The 9502-nt window shown below is 36.4% G+C and overlaps 1 long non-coding RNA gene across 1 annotated transcript; it reads right to left on the bottom strand.

Moving 5' to 3' along the window:
• Positions 1–717: 717 nt before the first annotated feature.
• On the bottom strand, positions 718–2946 carry LOC129871166 (uncharacterized). The gene is made up of 3 exons (XR_008762202.1): positions 2834–2946; positions 1595–1704; positions 718–945 (listed from the first exon to the last, which is right to left on the bottom strand). It is a non-coding gene; the product is annotated as an uncharacterized LOC129871166 (long non-coding RNA).
• Positions 2947–9502: the final 6556 nt, after the last annotated feature.

Genomic DNA, 9502 nt, shown 5'->3' with positions numbered 1-9502 from the left:
ATATTATTTTAAGAGCCTGTGTAATCCATGCTATGTAAGCTTGGTATGTCATCAAGTATCTCAAGTATGTAAGACTTCTAAGTTAGTAGCTTACGTAGGTAAATCGAGTCCTACGACTCATTACTTGACCTCCAACTCCTTCCGGATTCTTCTGACTCTATTTATAACCTTCTCTACTATAGAGTATCACATTATCCCTTCCTTAGACTCATTTGATAGTGTCGTAGCTTATCTGGCTCAGATGATAAGGTCTAAGGAACTTAAGAGACATTCTGAGCTCGAGAGTGTGGGGTGTAAAAGTTTCATTTCGTGAATTAATTATTTAAGGTATCCCACAGTTATATAATGATTTTTGATAACATAAAAGCCCAATTTGGGGCAGCATAGAAGTGACACGAACAGTCCTGTAGCGACCCTCCAGGGAGGATGCTACTACAAAAAAAACGTATATTAAATTCGTGACACAAAAAAAAATATATATATATAACTTTCTGTAAGGCCCATTTATATGATCAAAAAAAAATGAAAGGTGTAAGTTGTTAGCCAACTTAATTTTTTTTTCCATCTCAATTAAATCAAATAAAAATTTCAATTTAGGACGGGCGACTTCTCAAAATAGTTTTATTTTTAAAAAAATATCTTCCGAGACAATCATGTATTATGATAATTTATGCTTCATTCAAATGTTCTAACTCCAAAGGGTAATGTAGTACTTCATAAAATTTAGAAATGTACATACCCCAAAATTTACAAAACAAGCAACAATCTTTAAGTTACAACTCTCAGAAATACGTACATAAATACAAATACACAAGCAAACCATAAATCGTATACACGTCCCAAAATACTACAAAATATAGGTGCCTATATGCAAATGTGATCTTCCTTAAAGCTCCCAAAACTTCAACTCCAATGGCCAACCTCAAGCATCTTCTCGGACATTTCCTACGATAGAAACAACTATCGCTAAGCATAAAGCTTAGTGGTGCAAAACTACAAGTTTGAAGCCTTTGGGTTCTTCAACTTATTTTCTAGAGTCATGGCAGCACAAATGTACACATAACAAATAAATCAAGACAACAAATATATCATGACTATTAAGTTCGATATGAAAAAGGCTAAGTGCCAATAATTCATAAAAACACGTTAATAAGCTTTAACATTAAGTTTCGCCCAATGTGTACATCATGCCTTTACACCAAACATGATCAAGTCTCAAGAAGGACCGGAGCCCTGTATCAAGAAGAGTAAACACCCAATAATCAAGAGAACCAAGAACCATATTAAAAATGGCTTCCTAATTCGTACTTAAAATGGATAACTTCCATACTTAAGACGAACTAAAAATCCATAATCAAGATGGCAAAGGGTCCGAAACAAGAGGCATGCCAATGGTGACAAAGTCACAGCCACAAGAAGGACAAAGTCCACAAGAATGTCAAGTGATCAAACAATCCGTACAAGTGGGCGAGTTAAGCAAGTGTCTTGTAATTTCCAAAGATACCAACATGACAAGACATATTTCAAGAATATAACAAATATACCAAGATAGGCTTTTAATATATTAGTAGGTAACAAGAGTTTATACACAAACCTCAGCCCTTTTAGCATACAACAATTCAACAGTCCCACACGACTTCAAAAGTTCAAACCGTAGGCCATCAAATGTCTCAAGTTCTTCAACTTGCACACGATATAAACAACCTTAAAAATACTATTAAATATCTTATTTAAATTTCCAGAATATCCATAATATTTACATAAAACAAGATTTATTATTGCAATTAAGCCTAGAATGTTTCAACCCGAATTATGTTACCAACACAGAAAATTTGGAAAGTCAAGTATCGCAGCTTGAATCTAAATTTCGAAACTCAAAAATGCAAAACTGGATTTTATACCCTTCATGAAACTTTTAGATATATGTCTTAAGTTTGCAACCCAAAAAGAATCAACTCAAAATTCATTTTGTACAAAAAGATATCCTCAAAACACTAACAGGTAAACATGACAGATTTTGTAAATCAAGAATCTGGACAGACATACTTGTCCAGTTGAATCTAAGTTTGGAAACTGAAAAAGGAAAAACTGGACTTTATACCCTTCACCAAACTTGTAGATATGTGTCTTTAGTTTCCAACCCAATAGAAATAAACTCAAAAAGAATTTTATACAAAAAGATATCCCCAAAATACTAACAGGTACACATGATAAACTTTGAAAATCAAAAATCTGGACAGACATACTTGTCCAGTTGTATCTAAGTGTGGGAATTGAAAACGGCAAAAATTGACTTTATACCCTTCACCAAACTTGTAGATATATGTCTTTAGTTTCCAACCCAACAGAAATCAACTCAAAAAGAATTTTATACAAAGAGATATCCCCAAAATACTAACAGGTACACATGATAAACTTTGAAAATCAAAAATCTGGACAGACATACTTGTCCAGTTGTATCTAAGTTTGTGAACTGAAAACGGCAAAAATGGACTTTATACCCTTCACCAAACTTGTAGATCTATGTCTTTAGTTTCCAACCCAATAGAAATTAACTCAAAATTCATTTTGTACAAAACGATATAGTCAAAACACTAACAGCAGTACAAGTAGAGTTTGCACAAACAGAATTTTGGGCAGCACCTGCCATGTACTTCCTCGCCCAGTTTCAAGTAAATACATAAAGATTTGAGTTTTGAGAGCTGAACGAAAGTTGTAAACAGATGAAATATCTTTCTAGAACATCTTGAATCACTTAAAACAAAGCTTTATATAAGAGATTATGCTAAAAACACTAACAACAGTCAATTCCAAAAATGGGTTTATGTCTTACCTCAATCGTGTGGAGTTTGTTTGGGGATCAACCAAGGAAAGTCTTGATGATCGATTTGGTGGATGAATATGTGAGAGAAGGGAGGTTTTGGTTTCTGTATTTCTTGAAGAAAAATGAAATTGGAGGGTTGGTGGAGAGGATAAGAAGAAAGGATAGGAACTTAAAGAAATGAGAAAATAAATGATAACAAAAAGGAAGTTTCCCCACTTTTGTAAATATCTAGTCCATTTAATAAATTGAAAAGATAATCAGAGTAGGAGTAGTTTATATAACTACACCATAACACTTCCAACAAGTTTAAATGTCATCAAGTTCACATTCAAGAAGTGCAAACATATAATATATCTTTACTATCAACATACTCTAAATCAAAAATTTAGGTATTTGCTAAAAAAAAACTTTTGGGGTGTTACAAGTCCGCCCCATTTCAGCACATCAAGAAGTTTCTGAAGTTCCGTTTTGGCGAGTTTTGGCCAATTTCGGGTAAGGTAAGGTTTCTCCTTTTAATTTGGACTTTATGGTGTTGTTATGGAGTGTGTTACACACCCTATAGGTGGCTGTAAATGTTAAAATGTCATAGAAATGGTTAACGTTGAAGACAATCTAACTTGGAGTCGTTATAGTTGAATTGTCGTCGAAGTAAAGTGTTGTGCCTGTGGTGTGCTTTTGCAGGTGTGTGAGGGTGTGTTGCAGAGCCTAAATATATTCTAAAAGGGTTTTGGATGCTTCCGGTTTCAGCCACACGACCCCTAATTTCGTATAATTAAAGGTTTTGCGAAACAAAGACTAGAAACCCTATTTTGGTATCATAGTTTTGAGTGAGTCATTTGGAGTTTATGTTGTATATTGTTGGTGTAAATTATTAAACATATGCTGCAGGTTATTGTTTTTGGTTGGATGTAGGTATTAGGAGTGAAATTGGAAATTTGGATAGGGTACATTATAGGGGAGATTCTGCCCGATTTTCGTTAACTCCTTAACTAGCTAAAAAACTAGTAGAGAAGATGAGAGAGGAAATGAGTTCTATGAATACTCGTGTGCAACATAAGATGCTGAAAAGTAAGGGATGGTTGATATTCATATTGCTTCCGTGTTGAATAGGTTCAAAGGACAATGAGACGAATGTGATAAAGAGCAACTCGTAAGTGGTATGTGAAGCTTTCTCTTTGCATGTTTTGGAATAAGTATGTAAAGCCTATCTTTTCTCAACTTTTGGCATGTCGTAGATGTAAGTAAAAAATGATGCAATTGCTAAAGTGATCCACTCCTAAGTGTCTTGTATTTTCTTCTGGAGGTTGAACTCCATAGTAGCTAAACTACTTTCCTTGAACCTCCTATACGTTAAGAAAGTATTGCATGTAGAGACAGTTTCCACTCCTAAGTGTCTCGTATTTATTTCTGGAGGTTGAACTCTATAGTAGCTAAATTACTTTCCTTGAACCTCCTATATGTTAAGAAAGTATTCAATGTATAGACTCCTAGTCTTAGGGACTATAGGATGATAAGTTCTTCCAATTTCATAGGTGGCTAGTATTACTTTAGTACATGCCTAGGACCCTCGAGATTCTAGTTGATATAGCCCCTAATGGTACTTAGAGGGCACTTGACAAAACTACATTACTACTTGGGTCCTCAGATAATAGCTTAATCTTCTTGCACGGTTGAGTCTCCAATAATGTTTTCAATTGCATATAGTTACTCACTACTCTACTCGTGAATACGATAACCCTTCTATCACTGAGTATTAGGCCAGGGAATGTTCTCGTGCATAATTCACTTCATTATTAATTGAGTCCCTTACTAGAGGCCCAGGGTACGTATGTATATATATGATGATGTGACGTAATAATGTGGTGATGGTACTGAGGCTATATGGTTTAATTTGAGCATGCATGCTTTTATAATTCACAGAGTACAAGTATCCCAGTTGTTTTTACTATATATTTATCCCCTACTTGTTTGTCTCAGTTATACTATGTTATATTTTACATACTCAGTACATATGTCGTACTGACCCCCCTTTCTTCAGGGGGTTGTTTTTTATGCCCGCAGGTACAGATACAGGTTTTAGGAGTCTGTCATCTTAGGATTCCGCTCAGCTTGGCTGCAAGAGGATCCACTGTATCGGATCCTAGTTTTTGGTACTGACCACTAATGTATAAAATTATTTTATCTATTTAGGAGTATGGCGGGGGACCTATCCTGTCGTATGTTGTCGTTAATATTTTTAGAGGTCTACAGATATATATATGTGGGTTGTAAATATCAGTTTGGTTCAATTGGATCTACATGATGTATGGTATATGTTATTACGTTATGGCAGCCTTGTCGGTTTGCGTGCCCTTTTAGGTTATGGTACAAATGAAAGAGGCTATAAATATATGAAATGCTATAACCCATGGGGGTTCATATGTACATGTCATGTTGTTTGTAGTCCGGTTTGACTACACTTGATTTATATACATTACGTGTCTATCATTCGACTTGACTACAGCTGATAAATATGTATATGGGGCGTCCAAGTCGAATCCCAATTGCGGCCTACGGGTTTGGGTCATGACATATATAAAGTCTCTTGTATCATAACTATGTGCCACCATAGTATTGCTTTCATGGCCTAGTTAGTGGATCCACATATAGCATATGTGTGACCGCCTAGTGGCGTAGAGTCTACCTTGGCAAGTAGATTCCCTTTTTTCTTAGTTGTATGGGGAGACAACGAGATTCCATGTTATAGTTCGCATGGTCTTATTATTGGTTAGGGTTCCTATCCCACATATGTATGATCTCTTATGTATGCTATGATTTTAAATTATGCCTTTTAAATGCTTTGGTCAATATGATTTTCTCATGACTTTACTTATCTCATCTCACCATGTGATTTACTTGACCATTACAGTCCATGATTTATGTTGCATGTCATGCCCACATACTTAGTACATTCCAACTTACTAATTCATACTTTTGTCTACATTGTCTCATAATGTAGGGGTTGAGGTTGAACATCACACTCATCTACATGGCTAGTAAAGCTTTCCTATCAAGTGATTGTGGTGAGTTCTCATTCATCGAGGACAAGTTATCGAGTTAGTCATTGTTTTCAAATACTTTTGCTATGTATCATATTGAGGGTGATCTTGGTACATGTCTTAGCCCCCACCCAAATTCATGAGTAGAGGCATCTAGTTGGACAAATATTTCAAGTCTATGTTGTCATGTGTCGCTCTAAATTTCTATTCATGGCTTAGACTCTCTTATGATATTTCCTCATTTGCTTTACATTATGTATGCTTATGATATGTATAAGAGGTTTAGTTAGAGACCTTCGGGGGTTTCAATCGCCGTGTTACAACTAGGCCCTAGGTCGAATCATGAAAAGCTTTGTATCAGAGCACAAGGTTATTTTTCAAGTGTCCTAGGGTGTCCAACATGCCACATCAAGTAGATTCTTATTAATGAGTGTGAAGCACGTCAAACTTATGAGTAGGAGGCTATGAGGTATTTTAGGAATTCTCACTTCTTTTAAGATCCATGTCGTGCTATAGAGTTTACCATAAGTCTTCTTTCCCTAACGGTCTTTCTTTGCAATTTTCAGAAAGATGGCTCCAAGAAGACCACCTTTTCCAAGGGGAGATAATGTTAATAAAGACCAATCTCCTGTGGATCCTCAAAACAATGGTTCTCTACCGAACAAAGTGACTAATATGGAGTTTCAAACTGCAATTACTATGCTAGCCCGAGTGGTGACCAACCAAGGTGTTGTGACTCTTCATAATGCTCCTACTCCGACCTCAAGAGTAAAGAACTTTGCACGAATGAATCCTCCGGAGTTTCATGGCTTAAAAGTCAATAGGGATCCGCAAGAGTTCATTGATGAGGTCTACAAGATAGTGAGTATTATGGTTGTTACTTTGAAAGAAAAAACAGAGTTGGTGGCTTACCAACTTGAAGATGTTTCTCAAATATGGTACACTCAATAAAAGTTGGAGAGGGAGGATGAAGTTCCTATTGAATGGGAAGCTTTCAAACTTTCTTTCCTTGATCACTTTTTCCCTCTTGAGTTAAGGGAGGCTAAAGTGTTCGAGTTTATAAATCTTCGACAAGGCAATATGGGGATGAGGGACTATACCCTCAAGTTTACTAAGCTATCCAAATATGCTCCTTCAATGGTTGTCGATCCACAGTCCCGAATGAGTAAATTCATATTGGGGGTGTCCAACTTGGTTGCTAAGGAATGTTTCACCACTACGCTTTTTAAAAACATGGACATATCTCAGATCATGACTTTTGCCGAACAAATTAATAGAGAAAAGATCAAGAAAATAATGATAAGGGATTTTAAGAGGGCCCGGTATGAAGGTGGGTCCTCCAATGCTAGGACCATTGGTAGTAGTGGACACTCTCATCAAGGAAAAAGCTCAGGGAAGAAGTTTTCTAAGGATAGGGTGCCATACCCTAAAGGTAAAGGAGAATGAGGTATAAATCTTAGTAACCCTTCTTTTCCAAAGTGTGCAAAATATGGAAAGCATCATAGAAGAAGGGGATAGATGGGATCGGATGCTTTCTATGGATGTGGCAAGGTGGGCCACAAGTTATCTGAATGCCCCCTTATTTCCAATAAGGGTGGAGAAGGTCGTTCTTTAGGAGGCCAAGTGCAATAAGACGCCCAAGATCAACCTAAGGGTGGCCAACATAACAACTGATTATATGCTCTACATGCTAGTCAAGAGGTTGATGAGGCTCCCTATGTGGTCACGGGTATGTTATGAGTCTTTAACTTTGATGTTTATGCGTTGCTTGATCCTTGTTCCAACTTTTGTTTTGTTATTCCTTACATTGCTATGAGATTTTATGTGTGCCCCGATGTTAATAGAACCTTTTTTCAGTGTTTACTCCCATTGGTGATTCGGTATTAGCCAAGAGAGCTTATAGAAATTGTCCCATATGGGTATTGCACACAATTATTCCATGTGACCTTATTGAACTTGATATGACTGATTTTGACATCATTCTTGGTATGGATTGGTTACATGCCACTTATGCATCCATATATTGTAGGACTCGTGTGGTTAAGTTTCACTTTCCTAATGAGCCTATTCTTGAATGGAAGGGTAATGATTCAGTGGTTAAGGGTTGACTCATCTTATGTATTAAGGCCTGAAAAATTATTTCCAAAGGGTACATTTATCATATTGTGCTAGTTAGGGACATCGATTCCAAAACACTTACTCTTGAGTCGGTACCTATAGTTAATGAGTTCTTCGATGTGTTTCCCAATGATTTACCCGGTATTCCTCCCGAAAGGGAAATTGACTATGGCATAGATCTCCTTCTCGATACCCAACCTATTTTTATTCCTCCTTACCATATGGCTCCAGCGAAACTTAAGAAGTTGAAGGAATAATTAAAGGATTTGTTGGCTAAGAGTTTTATAAGATCGAGTATTTCACCATGGGGTGCTCCCGTGTTATTTGTTAAGAAGAAGGATGGGTAACTCCAAATGTGTATAGACTAATGGCAATTGAATAAGGTCATCATAAATAACAAATATCCAATTCCAAGAATAGATGACTTATTTGATCAATTACAAGGAGCAAGCTACTTTTGTAAGATTGACCTCTGTTCCGGTTATCATCAATTGAGTGTAAGGGAGTGTGATATTCCAAAAATGACTTTTCGAATGATGTATGGTCATTTTGAATTTGTAGTAATGTTGCTTGGTTTGACTAATGCTCCCTCTATATTAATGGATTTGATGAATCATATTTTCAAGCCATATTTGGACATGTTTGTAGTGGTTTTCATTGATGATATCTTGATTTATTCTCGAAATAAGGAAGACCATATGGGTCACTTATGGATTGTGTTGCAAACATTGAGAGAAAAACAATTATTCGCTAAATTTAGAAAGTGCGCATTTTTGCTAAGGGAGGTTGCATTTCTTGGCCATGTGATTTTCGGTGATGGGATTAAAGTAGATCCAAAGAAGATGAAGGTGGTTAAGAATTGGCCTAGACCATTATCTCATTCAGAAATTAAAAGCTTTATGGGCTTAGTTGGATACTACAGAAGATTTGTTGAAGGGTTCTCATCTATTACTTCAACTTTAACTAAGTTGACACAAAAGAATGCAAAATTCCAGTGGTCAGAAGAAAGTGAGAAGAGTTTCCAAATATTAAAGTATCATCTTACGTCGGCTCCTATTTTGACATTGCCCAAAGGTTCAGATGGGTTTGTTGTTTATTGTGATGCTTCGCGTGTTGGTTTGGTTTGTGTCTTGATGAAACACGATAAGGTTATAGCCTATGCCTCTAGACAACTTAATGTACATGAAAGGAACTATCCAACCCATGATTTTGAACTTGTAGTAGTCGTGTTTTCATTGAAAATTTGGCGCCATTATCTTTATGGGGTGCATGTTGATTGTTTACCGACCACAAAAGCTTGAAATATGCGTTTAGTGAAAAATAGATGAATCTTAGGCAAAGGAGGTGACTTGAACTCCTAAAAGACTATGACATGAGTGTATTATACCATCCGGGTAAGGCAAATGTTGTAGCCAATGCTCTTAGTCGGTTGTCTATGGGTAGTGTTGCTAATGTTGAGGAAGGAGGGTAAAAGGGAATTGGTCGAAGAGGTCCATAGATTGCCATGTTTAAGTGTGTGTTT

Source organism: Solanum dulcamara, chromosome 10 (assembly GCF_947179165.1).
Source record: "Solanum dulcamara chromosome 10, daSolDulc1.2, whole genome shotgun sequence".
NCBI classification, from domain to species: domain Eukaryota; kingdom Viridiplantae; phylum Streptophyta; class Magnoliopsida; order Solanales; family Solanaceae; genus Solanum; species Solanum dulcamara.
This window is presented reverse-complemented; position numbering and strand designations above follow the sequence as displayed.